Genomic DNA, 20946 nt, shown 5'->3' on the forward strand with positions numbered 1-20946 from the left:
AATCTCCGTCCTTTAACGATACCAGCGATGGCCGAACCAGCTCGTGCTCTTCGAGATTACGCTGCTCCATCGCAGGATGAGCCGCATTCGAGTATTGCTCCACCCGCAATCGAAGCGAACAACTTCGAACTTAAACCTTCGCTGTTGCAAGCAATGCAACATAATCAATTTTCTGGAAATCCTACCGAGGATCCAAACCTTCATTTATCTGTATTTGTCCAATACATTGACACTGTTAAAGCTAATGGTGTCACTTCAGAGGCAATTTGACTTTGTCTCTTTCCTTTCTTGTTAAGAGATAAAGCTAGAAGATGGCTTCAATCTCTTCCTTCCAACTCAGTCACCACATGGAATGAGTTGAAGAAAGTCTTTCTTGCCCGATATTTTCCTCCAAGCAAAACAGCTATGTTGAGAGCCCAGATAAATGGATTTAAGCAAAAAGATAACGAATCTCTTTTCGCAGCATGGGAAAGCTACAAAGACATGATGAGACTTTGTCCACACCATGGTTTAGAGGACTAGTTAGTAATTCACACCTTCTACAATGGTCTCTTGTACAACACAAGGTTAACAATAGACGTCGCCGCCGGTGGTGCGCTTATGGATAAACTTTACACCGACGCTTATCAACTTATCGAGAGCATGGCCCAAAATCATTATCAGTGGGGAAGCGACCGAACAATAACCTCAAACGAAAGGTGGCATGTACGAGATAAGTAGCCTTGATCATGTTAATGCAAAAGTGGATGCTCTTGCCCAGAAAATTGAAAGTTTAAACGTATCACCTCCAGCTACCGTGGTTGCCGTAACTCAAAATTGCGAAGTCTGTGGAATTCAAGGTCACACTCCTACAGATTGTCAACTCCTAACAGGAATTCAAACAGATCAGGTGAACTATGTTCAAGGTAATCCTTACTCGAATACCTATAACTCAAACTGGAAGAACCATCCTAATTTTTCATATAAAAGTAACAACGCTTTATACGCACCAGGTCAAGCTCCCAGTCAAGCTCCAGCTGTACCACCTAGATATCAAAAGCCGACCCCATCTACACCTAACAATAACGTTCCTAGGAAGTCCAACTTGGAAATCATGATGGAGAACTTCATAGCTTCTCAACAGCAAACCAATAAAGAGTTCTTAAACCAGAATGTACACACTAGCGAATAGATTAAACAACTAGCATGTAAAGTAGATGCCCTGGCTACCCATAACAAAATGCTGGAAACACAAATCTCGCAAGTAGCTCAACAACAAGCGCCTACTGCTGCCCCAACTGGTGCATTTCCTGGACACCCCCAACCTAATCCGAAAGGCCACGCTCATGCAATTATATTACGAAGTGGAACAGAGGTAGAAGGACCATCTGACCCAAGGATTGAGAACCAAAACTCTAAAAAGTCAACTGAGGAAGAAGGTAAACCTAAGGAAAAGGAAGAGTGTAATAAGGAAACCGTAGAAAAAAAGAACCTTATGTACCTCCACCGCCTTACAAACCACCCATCCCTTATCCTCAAAGGCTAATTAAAACCAAAGACGCGGGCCAATTTAAAAAATTTGTTGACCTACTGAAACAGTTAAACGTCACAATCCCTTTTACAGAAGCTATTACACAAATGCCCTCATATGCTAAGTTCTTAAAAGAAATTTTATCTAATAAAAGGAAACTTGAAGATAACGAAACCGTTACACTCACTGCTGAGTGTAGCGCAATAATCCAAAATATGCCTCCTAAACTTAAAGATCCTGGTAGTTTTTCTATACCCTGTCATGTAGGAAAATTTGTCATAGACAAAGCTTTATGCGATTTAGGAGCCGGTATCAGTGTTATGCCCTTGTCCATATGCAAGAAACTTGAAATGGGTGAATTAAGACTGTTAGACGGTGTGGCTAGTGATCGAGAGGGGGGGGTGAATAGATCACCTCTTCAGAAATAAACGGATTTATATGAACTCGCATGCAGTCTTTCCAGTAGCCGTAATTTTCACCGTTGAAAATCGGCGCTCTATTATACGCCCCCTTTGGTTCAGAATCCATATCGTTACAGGCAGCCACAGAGCACCAGCGAACCGGCGCTCAGATACCACTTGTTAGACGGTGTGGCTAGTGATCGAGAGGGGGGGGGGGGGTGAATAAATCACCTCTTTGGAAATAAACGGATTAAAAATTTTATCAGAGTTATTGAAGCTTAGCGGAAAATTTCAGTCCCGAATCGACTTCCGTCTATTCTGAACCGCTACTAGAAAACCGGACACGCGAATTTATTGCTGGATTTGAATTAGAACGACAAAGATTATTAACACCAAAATCTTATCTAATTGAATGCACTTATCACTAAATCCTAATTCCAATGAATAAAACTCAGCTGACAGTTTTGTCAAACAATTGGTGTGTATGTGATCAATGATGAACAATGGTGGACTTTAGTTAAAGAAGTTTTCTTGCCACTATTGTATCACGAAAAATACAGCCACAACACACTAACTGAAATTACAAAACTGTTGAAAATGTAAAGAGAGATAAGGAAAGAATATGATACGCAGAGATTTGGTAAGGAAGTTCCCCACGTCGTCCTCGTGTGTGGGTACGTCTCCCTCTCAATTTCAAATGAAATTGAGAACTGTAATTATCAATAATGCCGAATTCGTTGATACAAGGTTTTAATACACAGACAGAATTCTAAATCCAAAGATCTTCTTCTTGTATAAAACCTCCACTTGATCTGAGCTCGATCAAGAATTTCCTGCAAGAAATTGCAAACAATTAACCGGTTCCACGACCTGTTTGCGAAATTAACCAATTTCCAAACCCTACGCTATGGCCGAATCTGTTCTGCAAACGTGACTAACAAACCCGCAAGAACACTCCAGTTCTTGAAGGACAAACCAGTTGGTTTTTCCTCGAAACCCCCTTCAATCTTCCACTCAGCTAGATCCTCGATCGTTCCACTGAACACCTCAGCTAGATCCTTGATCGTACCACTGAATGTTATCTCGTTGATCCTTTAATCCAAAGAACAAGAATGATTATGTGTTGATGTTCTTGAAGAAAAGAGATTGAGAAGATGAAGAAGATGAAGTCTCTTTCAGGTTTCTATCTGCTCAAAAATAATTGCTGCTACACACTCCTTTGATCTTGTGTTCAACTGTTTTTCTCTTCTGAATTCGTACATTGCACTGCTGTCACAATACTTCTTATATATGAAAGACAGAAGTTGTTAGTAGACAAAACAGACTTATGCATTGATACAAAAGGTTATGCATCGATGCAGACTGTAACTTTGATTAATTTTAGAGAATTAATGTAAGCATGTATCGATGCAAAGCTCGTATGTATCGATACATAGAGCATTTTAACTAAGCATGTACCGATACAAGACTCGTATGGATCGATACATAGAGCATTTTAACTGACCATGTATCGATGCAAGATTCGTATGGATCGATACATACTGAAGCAAAAAATGTTTTGTGATTTACAACAAATTTATGGATCGATGCATATGAACATGTATTGATACATACTGACACAAAATAGTTTTTATGAGTTCTTTCAAGAGATGTATCAATGTGGATCTTTATGTATAGACATGAAACAATAGTATAGGCTAAAAACACAAATGAATCATGTAAAATAATGCACAACCAACAATTAGACAATGATCACACAATTTGCTATCATTCAAAACTTATTCAAAGTAAAGAATTTGCTCACAAAGACCAACTAAAATGTCCGTGCAATTAGCAGATCGTTCCGTTAGATATCCCGTAGGAATTCTTGAAAACGTTCCCGTACACATAGGTCAATTCTACATTCCCACCGATTTTATAATTATGGACATAAGAGAAGATGAACTCACCCCCATTATATTGGGAAGACCCTTCTTAGCAACTGCCGGTGCTATCATAGACGTAAAACGAGGACGACTCACTTTCGAAGTAGGAGAAGAGAAAATTGATTTTATTCTTTCCAAAATTTTGAAAGCACCTGCAATAGAAGACACATGTTACTTCATGGATATCATCGATGAATGCATAAAAGAAATAGAATTCGAAAATGACGATTTATCCGACTATCGTGTAGAAGACAGACTGAACCAATGTTTAGCAATAACATCAGACCCTACGCAATGCCTTAAGAAACCAACCCTCGACCTGAAAACACTTCCCAAAAATCTGAGATATGAACTCCTAGACTTAGAACTTGAACGACCAGTAATAGTCAATGCAGACCTAGGAAAACTTGAAACCGAAAAACTCCTACATATCTTAAGAAAATATCCAACCTCATTAGGATACAACATCACCGATCTTAAAGGGATAAGTCCTTCTATTTGTATGCACCGCATCATGCTAGAAGAAGACTGTAAGACTTCTAGGGAACATCAGAGGAGACTAAACCCGATCATGAGTGAGGTAGTGAAGAAGGAAGTAACGAAGTTATTAGAGGCAGGTATCATATATCATATATCCGATAGCAAATGGGTTAGTCCTGTACACGTAGTACCAAAGAAAGGAGGTATAACTGAAGGAGAATTGCGGTCCAAAACGCAGCGGAAATTAAAATTTTCTCCTTTAGAGATCCTTACGAATGGTCATGATCAGTGATAGAATATTTACCTCTTATGACGATTGAAACCTTTGGTGCAGATCTCTTGTGACGATCAAAACCTTTGATGCAGATCCACGAAGCGATCACGAACGTTGAACGATGACAACGTCTCTACTCAGTCCACACGAACGGGTTCCTTCAATCTCAGTGCTAGCTGGTACGAATGAAGGCTTTGAGTGAGAGAGAGAGTGAGAGAAAACGAAAATAATGCAACCGCAATGAATGCTTCTGCACAAGGGTTCTATTTATAGAACCACTTGTGTGGGCTTCAAGCTAAAAGCCCACTTAAGTGTATTTTGGCCCATATCTTATAATATGCCCAAAATCACTTAAGCCCATGGTACCTTGCCATATTTCATATTCTACTCAAGTACACCGTACCTTACGATGTTCTATAATTCACTTAAGGGCACCGTACCTTACGGTATTCCTTAGTTACTCTATCTCTCATCAATCCGCCCTTTGTGTGTGACCCTGTAGGTTTTTCGTGACGTTGGCAATTATATTAAATCACGCATTTAACATAATAAACAGTGAGTGGTATCTAGCAACACATCACTGCTACCCAAGACACGAAAATGTCAAGTGATCTGACAATTCCTTCTGTGATAATACTTATGTGTATAATTACCCTTTTGCCCTTATGTCTATATTGAACACAAGGCATAAACCGTGTCATCCTTGTCCAGTTCAATATTGGGCCCGTAGACATTTATCCTGTTATGCAGGATGGGCAAATTCCATCTAGGTCACTCATGTCCCTCAGCATGCTTCGTGGAGTACCCATCAACTGTCTTTATGGTTATCCAGTTACGGACAACGTTGGATCAACAATAAAGCACTCGACTCTACATCTAGGGTCCATAGTGGTTTCAGGTCGAAGAGTGGTATACACCATTATCACCATGAGAATAACTTATGACACCTTGCATAACTTTCTATATAGTATTCTCATAGCGGGTCAATCCGGTATAAATATTACTCCTAATATTCATACCTATATTTAAGACTTGATAACTCTTTATCCATGATCCATGAGATGTGATCATCAGTCTACAAACATAATAGTCTTAATGCTTTAATGTTATCCCACTTCACACTAAAGCTCGACTACGGATACTTTAGGAATAGTGTCCTTGTGTTTAATGTGTTCTCATGATTAAGTCACACTTAATACATTAAACGGACTATTTATTCCAGGGACTTTATTAATCAACCATAATAAAGAGAATGCCTTTTATTATTCGATACAAGTACCAAAATGTATTGGCCTCTAGGGCTTACACCAACAATCTCCCACTAGCACTAGAGCCAATCAGGCATACCCCGTATGCCCATTGATCTAGTATGGCCATCATGCTTCTGCTGCGCAAGAGGCTTTGTCAGTGGGTCAACTATATTGTCAAGTGTAGGTACTTTACATATTTTCACATCTCCTCTATCTATTATCTCTCGAATTAGATGATAACGCCTAAGTATGTGTTTGGATCGTTGGTGAGATCTAGGCTCCTTGGCTTGTGCGATAGCACCATTGTTATCATAATAGAGACCAATGGGATCCACAATGCTAGGGACTATGCCAAGTTCACTAATGAACTTTTTGATCCAAACAACTCCCTTTTCTGCATTTGAGGCAGCAATATACTCGGCCTCGGTTGTAGAATTAGCAACTGTATCTTGCTTTGAACTTTTCAAGCTCACAGCGCCACCATTTCAGCAAAACACACAACCATTGGAATCATTCATATTAAAGCGTCTCAGCACCTTGTCTATGTACTCTGACTTAGGCCAAGCATTTTATGATCTATCTCTATAGATTCTGATTCCTAATATATAGGCTGCTTCACCTAGGTCCTTCATAGATAAGCATTTCCCCACCCAAGACTTTGCTTGTTGCAGGGTAGGGATATCGTTTCCAATAAGTAATATGTCATCTACATATAATACCAGGAATACGATCATGCTCCCACTAACCTTCTTGTAGACACAAGGCTCATCTTCGTTCTTGATGAATCCATATTGTTTTACTGTTTCATCAAAATGAAGATTCCATGAGTAGGTCACAAGCTCATCTTGATCCATGAGTAATACATCACCTTGATCAAATATCCATATATCTCAGGTAGGTGACGTATCCTGCCTGACCTACGCTGGTCTTGTTCTACTTGAGCAGGTTGCTCTTACACAACTACTTGTGTTTCCTGCTCCAATTCCTCGATAGGTGTGTCGATGCTTTGTGATTCTTGAATTTCTTCAAACTCTACTTTCCTCCCACTGGTTCCTTTGGAAATAAAATCCTTTTCTAGGAAAACTCCAGTTCGAGCGACAAACACTTTGCCCTCAGAAGGATTGTAGAAGTAATACCCTTCTTTTTCTTTAGGATACTCCACAAATAAGCATTTGTCAGATTTGGGCTCAAACTTAGTTGAAACTTGTCATTTCACATAAACTTCGCAACCCCAAATCTTCATGTAAGACATATGTGGTTTCTTACCACTCCATATCTCATATGGTGTCTTCTCAACCTTTTGGATGGAACATGGTTAAGTGTGTAAGTTGTTGTCAATAGTGCATGTCCGCAAATGGAGTTTGGAAGATCAACGTGACTCATCATGGATTTAACTCATTAGGTTTCATCCTTTTAGTATTAATGTTATAAGTTGGCATTATGAGATCAAGGACATATAGTCCATTGCTCACTTGTGCAGTAGCATAAAATATATCATTCGAATAAATTGAGCAACAATTGTTCTTTATTATAAATGAAAAACCAAACTTGTCCAAACAAGAAATGGAAATAATATTCCTGCTAATTGCAGATACATAATAACAGTTCTCTAACTGAATTATAAAACCACTAGGTAAAGTTAATAAGATCCTACGGCTAAAGTAGCAACCTTTGCTCCATTGCCAACTCGTAGGTCAACTTCACCTTTTGCCAAATCTCTACTCCCTTTCAGCCCCTGCACATTTGTACAAGTGTGAGAACCGCATCCAGTATCTAATACCCATGATGCAGAAGTAGATGAATTAATAACAAAAATACCTGAAGTTGAAGTCTCTACTCCATTCTTCTTATCTTCCAGGTACTTTGGGCAGTTTCTCTTCCAGTGTCCGGTCTTACCGCAATGGAAGCAAGTGCCTTCTTTTGCTATGCCTCCATTAGGCTTCAAAGCATCAACGGTGGGTTTGGGTTTGGCAACTTCCTTGCCCTTCCCTTTATCACCATGCTTAGTGGGCCTTTTGTTCTGTCTCTTTCCATTTCCGATCATCAGAATGGACTTCCCTTTTGACTTCAGATTCTGCTCGGCAGTTCTTAACATGGCGAGCAGTTCAGGAAGAGATTTGTCCATATCAATCATATTGAAATTTAGGACAAATTGACTGAAACTATCTGGCAACGATTGCAAGATCAAATCAGTTGCAAGTTCCTTTTCAAGGGGAAAACCCAATCTCTCAAGGTTTTCCACATACCCAATCATCTTGAGTACATGGGGACCTACGGGGCTCCCTCAGCTAACTTGCTTTGAAAAAGGGCTTTTGAAACTTCAAACCTCTCATGCCTTGCTTGCTCTTGATAGAGCAACTTCAGGTGTTCGATCATATCGAATGCTGACATGTTCTCATGTTGCTTTTGCAATTCTGAGTTCATGGTAGCCAGCATGAGACAAGCAGTTTCATTGGCATCATCGACATGCTTCTTATAAGCATCTCTTTCTGCCTTAGGTGCAGAACTAGGAGGTTCCTCTTCAGGAACAGGTCTCTCCAAGACATACAGCTTTTTATCATGTTTGAGGACAATCCTCAGGTTTCGGTGCCAATCCAGAAAATTTGTCCCAGACAATTTTTCCTTGTCAAGGATTGATCGCAAGATGTTGTTAGAGGTGTTTGCTGTCATGGTTATCTACATAAGGATTAAGAAAATATGAGTATCATTGACATATTTAATTAGGCCTTTAATCAAATATGCTCCCACTATTTTACTCAAAACAAATGACCCTCATCATTTGATTCGGAAAATCCCGTTGGAAGATTTTCTAGTGGGTCGAGATCCATATTTCACTTCGTTCTAAGTCCGCGTAGGCGGATTACACAAAACTAGGTTATTTAGGTAGGAACTCCTTCCAGTTGTATCTCATACAACTCTCGAAAATTTCAGTTGGGTGAATAACTCCTTATTCCAATCCATCATATGGATTATTCCCAACTCTTGCTTCTAAACATATATATAATCTTATTATAATTTGTTTAGTTAAGTTTGACCCATTATTTTAACAGTTGGATATTACAATTATCCGATCGCACCTTACTAATATATAGATCATGCACCTCGCGTAGGCGAAACCTACATTATCCATTACTAGTCTTGATGAGTGTTAAAACTTGGAAAGCATACAATTAATATTTTAGTTTGAGGGAATTGCAATTGTCCTGATCTCACCGGCTTATTTATCATATAAATCGTCTCTCACACGCATCAACATACATACACATGCATCAATATACATACACAATGAAACAGTTATGGCCCCTAGCGCAATTGTTCTCCCAAGCCAATGAGAGAACCTAAGCTAACCTAATAACGATCTAAGCTTCTCCAAGCAAGATCTTCAAGGTTGTCCTCCTTTAATATTGAATTCTTCTCTAAGCTTCTCCAAGCAAGATCTTCAAGGTTGTCCTCCTTTGATATTGAAATCTTCTCTTTCTTTATGACATTGTCTTCTTCTCTTTCTTCATAACATTACATTCCAGAAGAAACTCGTTTTACATACGAGGGTTTGAGATGAGAAAAGAAGTTACATTAAGAGATCAAAAGGAGAGGCACGACACGCAGGTCGTATTTTAAAAAACCAAAACAAAATGAAGGAAGACTAAGGCCATAACTGATCACAACAAGGCAATAATAACAATCACATTATTATTATTAATTTTAATTCCTTTAATTAATTAAAAAAAAATTAAATTTCGGCGACCGATCACACTACGCAGAGTTAGCCGGGGGTTCCGCTGACCGGTCAGCGGACGGGGTCAAGGGGCAGCGCCCCTGTCCAAAATTTTAATGAACAATTCATTTGAAATGGACATTGATTTGCATGAACACAACCCTTGCGTAGTCACAAAACAGAAAACCCAAAATTTTGACTCTAGGAGTGTGACGACCGTCACAGGCGTGTGACGACCGTCACAGGCAATGTGAGTGTGACGACCGTCATGGGCGTGTTACGACCGTCACGCATCCAGTTTGTTACGCCTGTTACGCTCATCACACGAGCTTCACGCGGCCAAACTAATAGGACTTTGAAACAGTCTACGGACCTCTTCCAAAAAGCCCTAAATTCACAAATCCTTGACGGCACAACCCTTGCGCCGTCACCAACCCTAATGCGCCAATTTCAGACCGTCAAACACACCTCGATTGTTGATTCAGTATGATTGATCAACAGGTCATTGCTTCACCATACTAATGTCGGATTCCGAAGCAAATGACCATTGATCGCTCAAAGGAAAACAATCATTTAGTGTTCGAATGAACGAAACAAAAACAATATATCACATATACCGTACTTTGCATTAGGATTACTTATATCATATATAAGTTGATCGGTCTCAATTGCGTACCTTATGGACGATCGATGTATCGCTGCCTCACCATACAAATGTCGGTTCCGAAGCATAGTCAACATCAATCATCCAACTCGTACACTCATGACGCCAAATTTAATTACCCGTTTAATTAATTGATTCATTCTGTCTTTTAATCATATTAATACAGAAATTAAACAGCTACCCGATTCATGGTTTCGTAAGTGGCTCTGATACCATTGAAGGAGAATTGCGGTCCAAAATGCAGCGGAAATTAAAATTTTCTCCTTTAGAGATCCTTACGAATGGTCATGATCAGTGATAGAATATTTACCTCTTATGACGATTGAAACCTTTGGTGCAGATCTCTTGTGACGATCAAAACCTTTGATGCAGATCCACGAAGCGATCACGAACGTTGAACGATGACAACGTCTCTACTCAGTCCCCACGAACGGGTTCCTTCAATCTCAGTGCTAGCTGGTACGAATGAAGGCTTTGAGTGAGAGAGAGAGTGAGAGAAAACGAAAATAATGCAACCGCAATGAATGCTTCTGCACAAGGGTTCTATTTATAGAACCACTTGTGTGGGCTTCAAGCTAAAAGCCCACTTAAGTGTATTTTGGCCCATATCTTATAATATGCCCAAAATCACTTAAGCCCATGGTACCTTACCATATTTCGTATTCTACTCAAGTACACCGTACCTTACGATGTTCTATAATTCACTTAAGGGCACCGTACCTTACGGTATTCCTTAGTTACTCTATCTCTCATCAATCCGCCCTTTGTGTGTGACCCTATAGGTTTTTCGTGACGTTGGCAATTATATTAAATCACGCATTTAACATAATAAACAGTGAGTGGTATCTAGCAACACATCACTGCTACCCAAGACACGAAAATGTCAAGTGATCTGACAATTCCTTCTGTGATAATACTTATGTGTATAATTACCCTTTTGCCCTTATGTCTATATTGAACACAAGGCATAAACCGTGTCATCCTTGTCCAGTTCAATATTGGGCCCGTAGACATTTATCCTGTTATGCAGGATGGGCAAATTCCATCTAGGTCACTCATGTCCCTCAGCATGCTTCGTGGAGTACCCATCAACTGTCTTTATGGTTATCCAGTTACGGACAACGTTGGATCAACAATAAAGCACTCGACTCTACATCTAGGGTCCATAGTGGTTTCAGGTCGAAGAGTGGTATACACCATTATCACCATGAGAATAACTTATGACACCTTGCATAACTTTCTATATAGTATTCTCATAGCGGGTCAATCCGGTATAAATATTACTCCTAATATTCATACCTATATTTAAGACTTGATAACTCTTTATCCATGATCCATGAGATGTGATCATCAGTCTACAAACATAATAGTCTTAATGCTTTAATGTTATCCCACTTCACACTAAAGCTCGACTACGGATACTTTAGGAATAGTGTCCTTGTGTTTAATGTGTTCTCATGATTAAGTCACACTTAATACATTAAACAGACTATTTATTCCAGGGACTTTATTAATCAATCATAATAAAGAGAATGCCTTTTATTATTCGATACAAGTACCAAAATGTATTGGCCTCTAGGGCTTACACCAACAATAACAGTGATCGAAAATGAAAAAGGAGAAACTATAACCAAACGAATTGAATCGGGATGGAGAATGTGCATTGATTATAGAAAGCTAAACAAAGCAACCCGAAAAGATCATTTTCCTTTACCATTCATAGACCAGATGTTAGAACGACTAGCCAAGCATTCTCATTTCTGCTATCTGGACGGTTACTCAGGTTTCTTTCAAATACCGATTCATCCTGATGACCAAGAAAAGACAACGTTCACATGTCCTTTTGGTACCTTCACTTATCGATGAATGCCGTTTGGCTTGTGCAATGCTCCTGCAACTTTCCAAAGGTGCATGATGGCAATATTCGCCGATTTTCTCGAAAGCATCATGGAAGTCTTCATGGCTGACTTTTCCGTATGCGGGCAAAGTTTCGAAGAATGTCTTGAGAACCTCGAAAGGGTTCTAGAACGATGTGTAAAAGTAAACCTAGTACTTAATTGGGAAAAATGCCACTTTATGGTACAAGAAGGAATTGTTTTAGGACACATCATATCAAATAGAGGAATTGAAGTAGACAAAGCCAAAATAGAAGTAATCGAAAACCTTCAACCTCCGAAAACTGTGAGGGAAATACGAAGCTTCTTAGGACATGCCGGTTTTTACCGACGATTCATTAAAGATTTCTCTAAAATAACTAAACCTTTAACCGAATTATTAATGAAAGACACTGAATTCATCTTCGACAATAAATGTTTAGAAGCATTTCAAACACTTAAACAGGCATTGATCTCCGCGCCCATAATGCAGACCCCGGATTGGAATGAACCTTTCGAAATAATGTGTGACGCAAGTGACTACGCCGTAGGCGCTGTTCTAGGACAACGAAAGGATAAAAAACTTCACGTCATATATTATGCGAGTAGAACTCTAGATGAAGCGCAAATGAATTAGGCCACGACCGAGAAAGAACTTTTAGCAGTAGTATTTGCACTAGATAAATTTCGTTCCTATTTGGTCGGAGCTAAAATAATCGTTTACACTGATCACGCTGCCATCAAGTACCTCTTAACAAAAATGGACGCTAAACCTAGACTCCTAAGGTGGATCTTGTTGCTATAAGAATTTGATTTGGAAATCAAAGATAAAAAGGAACAGAAAACATAGTAGCAAATCACCTCTCTAGACTTGAAAACCTGGAACCGGAAAGAACATCGATCAACGATGATTTCTCGTACGATAAACTTATAGCTAATTTGGAAGAAAATAGAGCTGACAAACAGGTAAAAATCACCTTGGCTGTATGCGTTACACCATGGTACGCTGATTTTGTCAATTATTTAGCCGCCGGAGTGGTTCCACTTGATTTATCCTACCAACAAAAGAAACGATTCTTCCATGACATAAAACTTTATTACTGGGACGACCCTTTACTTTTCAAAAGAGGCTCCGATGGTATTTTCCGTCACTGTATACCTGAAGAAGAGGTAGAAAGTATAATCCAACATTGTCATTCCGCTCCTTATGGTGGACATGCAAGTACATCCAAAACCTGCTCTAAAATCCTACAAGCCGGTCTTTATTGGCCAAACATATGGAAGGATGTACATACCGCTGTCAAGAAATGTGATAGGTGTCAATGCACAGGAAACATATCTAGACGTGACGAAATGCCACAAAAAGGCATTTTGGAAGTAGAAATTTTCGATGTGTGGGGAATTGATTTCATGGGACCTTTTCCACCTTCTTTCGGTAACAAGTACATACTCGTAGCGGTTGACTACGTATCAAAATGGATCGAGGCTATAGCTTCTCCAACAAACGACACACAAGTAGTAATTAAACTCTTTAAGAATATAATCTTTCCAAGATTTGGTGTCCCAAGAATAGTCATCAGTGACGGTGGATCTCATTTCATATCTAAAATACTAGAAAAATTATTGTTTAAGTATGGTGTAAAACATCGAGTAGCAACACCTTACCATCCTCAAACTAGTGGACAAGTGGAAGTGTCTAATAGAGAAATTAAACAGATATTGGAAAAAACTGTCGCTACATCGAGGAAAGACTGGTCATCAAAATTACCCGAAGCTTTATGGGCTTATCGAACCGCTTACAAAACTCCCATAGGAACAACCCCATTTAAGCTTATTTATGGTAAATCGTGTCACCTCCCAGTGGAGCTAGAACATAAGGCCTATTGGGCTATTAAAAATTTAAATTTAAACTATAAGGCCGCCGGTGAAAAGCGAATCCTAGATATAAACGAATTAGAGGAACTTAGACAAGATGCGTACGAAAATGCCAAATTCTACAAGGAAAGAACAAAAAAATGGCATGATAAACGTATATAAAGGAAAACTTTCAAACAGGGCGATGTAGTCCTATTGTTTAACTCTAGACTTAAGTTATTCCCAGGAAAACTAGGCCCTTTCAAAGTCACTAAGGTCTTTTCTAGTGGGGCTGTAGAAATTAAAGGAAAATCTATTGAGTCATTTATCGTAAACGGGCAGCGTCTAAAGCATTATCATTATGCTGAAAACAATAAAGACTCACAAGTCCTGCACTTAGACGTATTGTCTCCAAAATTAATAGATAGACATTTAATAGTTTTATGTCGAGCTTGCGACATTAAACAAAGCGCTTCGTGGGAGACAACCCACAAATTTTTATTTTTCTTTGATTATTCTTTTGATTTTATTCAGTTTTCATTCTTCATTTTCTTTATATTATTAAGTTTTTCTTCTTTTCTTCTTTCAGCATCTGGCCAAATCCTGACTAAAATTCTTGTTTTTCTTTTCTTTAGTTAACACTAACCTGATGGCACATATTGATCGCATGGGTATCAAGTTTCGAGGGAGAGCTCAGAGACAAAAATTTGAAGAACTTGCTGAGAGAGAGATGCACCCAAATTTTTATGCTGATGATTGTGCAATGACCGTACTTGGGCTAAGAGATAGTGTCCTATATCTGCTGAGTCAAATAGGGTGGGAAACCACTCCTATTCAGAGACAATTTGTTACTTACCGGAGGCTAACTCTAGAATTCCTTAGCTCCCTGATTTATTTACCGAACCATGGAAAAGGAATAAACCGAGGTTTCATTCAATTCAGGATGTTCAATATGGAGTATCAGTATAACATTAGAGAATTTACTAACCTCTTAGGGTTCCCTACTTCTTTTGACACATTCACCATGAACCAAGATGACCTCTTTGAATATCGAGAGCTTGAGCATTTTTGGGGAAGTTTGACAGGAATTGACGAACCTGAGGAACATGAGTTTCTTTCTGGAAACATACATAACCCAACTTTTCGTTATTTCCACAAGATCCTAACACACACTCTTTTTGGGAAAAGATCAAACATTACCACAGTATCACGTGATGAACTTTTCATAATATTTTGTGCCTCCCAGAATCGTCCAGTGAATGGTGCTACTTATATGTTGGCGAGTTTTGACCTCCTTATTCAAGATGACCATGCACCGATTCAAATAGGAGAATTGATAACTATGATTGCTAATGCTATTGGATTACGCCAACCCATGCTTGATTTGAATCCTTTTTGTGGTATTCAGCCTATGAATATACTTTTCCTTTTCAACAATATGTTTATAGGAAACCTTGGACCTAAAGAGTTTGAACTATTAATTAACAACCAAGCTTTTTACCTATTCACCATGCCTAGCCCGATGACTAGTGTCCATAACCGAAATAATTGGCTCTACAACCTGGATGGAATACCTTCTCCTGTTAGATCTGTTGAAACCATCCAAGATTATGAGATTCTTGACAACCAGATTCCTAATGTTGAGTCTGATCCGCAGACACCAACTGGTTACCATGATGCTGCCTCTCCACCTCATCCTATCCCGTCCACAGAATCGGCAGTACTTGATCTTAGACATCATATGCCCGGAACTGATTATAATACCGCTATTCAAGCTTTGATGTCAGAACAAGATGCCATTAGAGAAGAGTTAACTATGATGGGACATGAATTTTTGGAATACATGAGTAGAATGACAAATCAATTTCACGAGTTGCTACACCGTGTCAATTCCTTTGCTCCTTCGACGAGAGATTCTACAAGTGGCTAGAAGAATTGCAGTTAACTAGTTTTAGTCTTAGGAAATTTATAGTTTCGTTTGACAATATTTTTAATCTTAGGATTTATTTTTCGCATGTTTTATTTTATCTTCAGTCAAATATTACATTATGTTTATTTTTATGAAGCTACTTGCATTATTGGTTAAATTAAATTTCATTTTGATTTATGCACTGTCTAAAATTACCAATGATGATATATATTGTATGCTACTACTTACACGACTTATTAGAGAAAAAAAAATATATTCTATGGTGTAGTAAAGTAGCAAATATAATAAACAAAATAATAAAAATAACAAATATAATAAACAAAACCAAAACATAAAAAAATAATAATAAAATAATGTTGTCACGAACGTTTTGACCGTTGCATGATCAGAGGCGTGACGAGCGTAACGCATGCTGTCACGATCGCCACACCCCCATGACGCCCGTCACGCATGCTGTCACGAACGTGACAACCTGCTTTCTCGTGAAATGTTTTTGACCGTTGTCACGACCGTTACCCCCCTTTTTCAATTCACCTTTATTACATTCATCTTACCTCTTTATCCCCATTCAACTCACCTCTCTATCCACATTAATTTTTTTTCTCACCCACTCCTCTTCCCAATTTCAAAACTCTTCCTATAAATACCTTCACTACATTTCTTCCTACACCACATCATTCCATCTTATACAAAAAAAATTCATCCTCTTTTCCTTTCTCCTTCTTTCTACCTACCAATCAAAATGGCGGAAAACCAACATCAAGTGCAATTTGGAAATATTATTTTCCGATCTGAAGATAGTAACTATCAACGGGAGCAGTTTGTTTGTTTCCAGCAACGCGGTGTCACATCTACCAGGTACCCAGATTTCAATTGCTTACAAGAATTAGGATTACATCAAGGTGTGCAATGGCTGCTTAGGTTATCCGATTTAACTTTTCTGTGCACACAAAATCACCCAACATACCCATCACTCACCTTGGAGTTTTTAAGCTCTTATTCATACACCACTCCAACCGGTGAGGACGAGTACTTAACCGGTGTCGCAAAATTCCGTATGTTCAACACTGAGTACGCACTATCTCAAGAACAGTTGAGTGCCATGCTACATTTTCCTGAAGGAGACCACGTCCACCCAAGAATCCCTCCAAACTCAGATTGAAACACGGTCACATTCGAACTTTTTGGAAAAATATCCGGTGTGGTAACCACCAATTGGGATGCATTACTTGCTTCGCACATACACAACCCCACTATCCGGTATTTTATCCATATTTTGCAAAACACCATCTTTGGAAGAGCCAACAACAGCAAAGTCAACGCGAAAGAATTATTCTTCCTACACTGCATCTTTTCAGCAGATACAAAGGTAAACGCCGCCTCTTTCTTACTTCACTATATCCGTACCCTTTGTGCTCGAGGCAGTCAACCTTTTGTGATTGGAGGATTAATAACGACCATCGCACTCGGTTTAAATTTAGGGGACCGACTTCAGAATTTGCAATCTTTGCCACCCCTATTTATGGATATCAGCTATTGTCGCTCCTGCCGCTTAATCAAAAATAGGGTAGGCGGGAATTATTATCTTATGGTGAATAACCAAGAAATCCCAAGCGTCGTTATGCCCAACATTGCTCTCACCGATGTTACTAACCCCAACAGATTCATCTACGATTTGAATGCTCCTGAACCTACCACGCCTACACAAGCAAACCCACCCACAGACGAGTTTGACGAAATGGAGCAAGGTGATCAAGGTCCTGAACAACATTCTGTCCCACATAATCCTTCCGACACTGTAGCTGGTCCATCCTCCCGACGTCGTCGAAGAAGAAGGCCTGCAACAAATGATGATATCATGGATGCTATTGAACATCAATCCCAACGGCTTGATGCCATGCATGCGCAGAATAACGAAGTAATGCAACTGATGCGCCAGATGCAACAACAACAAGAGAGGAATGTAATAACCGATCAGAGGTTCACTGACTTGCTTAACAGGTTTGATGACTTGGCAGTACGTGAACGATCACCGGGTCCGAGAACAAGAGGACGCAGGCAGAATTGAGTTTGGGTTCCATTTCTTTCCTTTTTTTCGCTTTTTTTGAAACATTGGGGACAATGTTTCATTTAAGTGTAGGGGGAAAACTTTGTTTCAGTTATGTTTATTTCCCTTTCAAGTATGTTATTTCCCTTTCAATAAAAAAAAAAATTCTTAAGTCAAGTCCCTAGTGTGAAATTTTTTATTATCTATTCTCCTCAATTTTCTTGAGCCATAACAAAATTCAACACACTCAACAAGTATAAAGGTTGCCTATTTTATAAAACTTGAGTGAAATTAAGACAAAATTATTACCGCCCCAACACTCTAAAAACCTCAGCATGTTAGATCAGCTTAAGTACCTATTATACCAACTCCTTGAACTTTTAGTTTTATAGTAACCCCGAGTAGTTTATACGAGAAGTCGGCACCATCTTAATAGCAAACTATGTGGAGAGCCGATGAATACAAGTGAATGATTCCCAAAACAACATATTAAAAATCAGGAAATGCACTAATTAAGTTAGGTGATCCTTACCCGATCATTTAATCCAAAGGTTACGGACCCTACAAAAACATAGTATGAACGATCCATTGTGAGTTGGTTCAGCGGTTTCTGGTGCTGAACTTGGTAGGGCGGACTACGGTCCGATCCCCCGCAATTTGCAATAGACTAAATAAAGAAGTTATCCAACTTATGTACCAGAACTTCTAACTAAAAGGGGATCAAAATCGCTAACCGGTTACTCCACTATGTGCGCGAAAAGATAAAGGGCTTAATGTGATTTCGCTCGAATGAAAACGGGTGAAATAAGAGTAAAAGAACTAGGCTGAGCTATAATAGCATGACTCGAACTGTTTCGCATAAGGTGGGGTTATGTAGTGTTGTTACGGTAGTTTTCGATGTTAAGATTAAACTCAGGTAATTTCTAACGAGATTTACTTGCAACCTATTATGAATTGATGTGTGTTTGGAAATTTCATCTGGCTAATGTTTTAAATCGATTTCTACATTGTTTCTTGCTTGAGGACAAGCAAAAGTCTAAGTGTGGGGAAGTTTGATAACATGAAACTATATCACATTTTTAGACTTGATTTAATTAAATTATATCGTTATTTGATTCAATTTATTTTATATTATTCGATATTACTCGGTATTTTCTTATTATTTATTTCAGGTATCATTATTTAAAGCATATGTGAAAAAGAAAGAAAAGGGGTGCAAAAAGAAGATTTTCTAGGAAAAGCAGCAAGCTGAAGCACCAAAGCCCAGCCTACGTTTGGAACAAAGGAAATGGCTGTCACGACCGCCACAAGGACGTGCCGAGCGCCATGTCCCAAGACCTAGTGTTACGACCGTAACACATAGTGTGACGGACGTCACACATCCCATCTTATATTTTAGGCTTTACGTGCGTAACGGAGTGGACGGCTTCCCCTAAACTTTCTCCTGCACTCGTAGACGTTTGGAATGACACTGAAGACCCATTCTAGGAAACGGTTATTTTGAGAGGTGAATATAAATAGACCTCACAAAAGCCAATTGAAGCTCTCTCTTGCTCTCTCTTCGCCGTGCAATTTTTCCAGCATTATTTTTCCAGCACTCTAAATTTCCAAGCAATTTATTTCCTTTTCTTTTCTAGTTTAATTTCCGAAGCATACAGTTTATTTTCTCACGATAGTTTCTACACCGGAAATTATTGTGTAATTTTACTGGATCTAACCTTACGTTAGATCATAGTATTTTTATTTCCTTGTTTTTACTTTCCTATCTGATCGAGAATTGTGAAGAACAAATCCAACCGACTTGTGATGGAGTGTTCGAGCATCGAAGCTAGGAGATAAAATCCAGAATTCTAGTATTTTTCCAGGTTCATTAATTAATTTATTGTTTTAATTTACATATGCTTTGTTCCGCTATTTATATATATTGTTTGTTTGATATGACCGTATTTATGCATGATTATTGTTTGTGCATGTTTATCATGTCTGGCTAATTAATTTAGATATCGGTATGTAAAGTAAGCGGAATAAAGGAATTCAAACTGAGTTGGTTTTAAATTTATTTCAAAATATAGTCACTCTTTTTCTGGTCTCAATTTACAAAGTTAATACCAAGGTTTTTGTACGAGAGTAAAAGACATAAAGAAGTTAAAATCAATAGAACGACGGTTTGAGTTTTTAACTGGACAGTGTAAATTGAACATTAACTTTAAATCAGGGTGAAAGCAATTTTTAAGGTTAATTAAATTCTAATCATTTTCAAAAATTATTTTTAAAAGTTAAATGTGAGGACGAGAGTTAAGCATTTAAGTTTAATCATATAATCTAAGTCAACAGAGCGAGAGTTTGAGACGAGGGTGTTTAAATAGTTAGTATTTTCTCAAAAGGAGTTTCTATAGATTCTATTATTTTCAAAAAGTGATTTTAGATTTAACGAAATAGTGAGAGCGTATGTTAAAATATAAAGTCATAGTCTAATTCAACAGAGCGAGAGTTTGAGGAAAAGACTTTTAATTAATAGTGTCTACTGAAAAGACTTATATTAAAAGTAAGAAAAAGACCAACGAAGATTTGATTCCCTAATTACGACGAACTACATACTGATATCCATACTATTTAATATTCTATCTAGATCCAAATTTAGTTTTACTTTTCCCCCTAATCATTAAAGTATCATCTGCCTTAGCTTTACGCAGTAACCCTAGAAAAACGGTAGATCGATTCATTAAGTCCCTGTGGGATCGATATCTTTTAAAACTACGCGATTAGATTGTGCACTTGCAGTTAGTACCCCGATAGACTCATAAAGTTGCGATCATAGGTTTACTCTAGGACCTTACTAGAGATGATGCATGCATGAAGTATATATATGTGTGTGTGCTAGTTGGAGGCAAAAGGGAATGGAAAAGATTTAAAAAGGAATGCATATTTTCAAGATTTTTAATGCATATGTCGACCTATGTAAGTTATGTGTTAACTTGTTTGATGCATATGTCAACCTGTATAGGTCATGCGTCGGTCTATG

The 20946-nt window shown here is 38.5% G+C and overlaps 1 non-coding gene across 1 annotated transcript; it reads right to left on the reverse strand.

Annotated features, from left to right (window-relative positions):
- Window positions 1-405: 405 nt before the first annotated feature.
- On the reverse strand, window positions 406-512 carry LOC127109323 (small nucleolar RNA R71). The gene has a single exon (XR_007796637.1). It is a non-coding gene; the product is annotated as a small nucleolar RNA R71 (small nucleolar RNA).
- Window positions 513-20946: the final 20434 nt, after the last annotated feature.

The sequence above is a fragment of the Lathyrus oleraceus genome, chromosome 7 (genome assembly GCF_024323335.1).
Source record: "Lathyrus oleraceus cultivar Zhongwan6 chromosome 7, CAAS_Psat_ZW6_1.0, whole genome shotgun sequence".
NCBI lineage: Eukaryota > Viridiplantae > Streptophyta > Magnoliopsida > Fabales > Fabaceae > Lathyrus > Lathyrus oleraceus.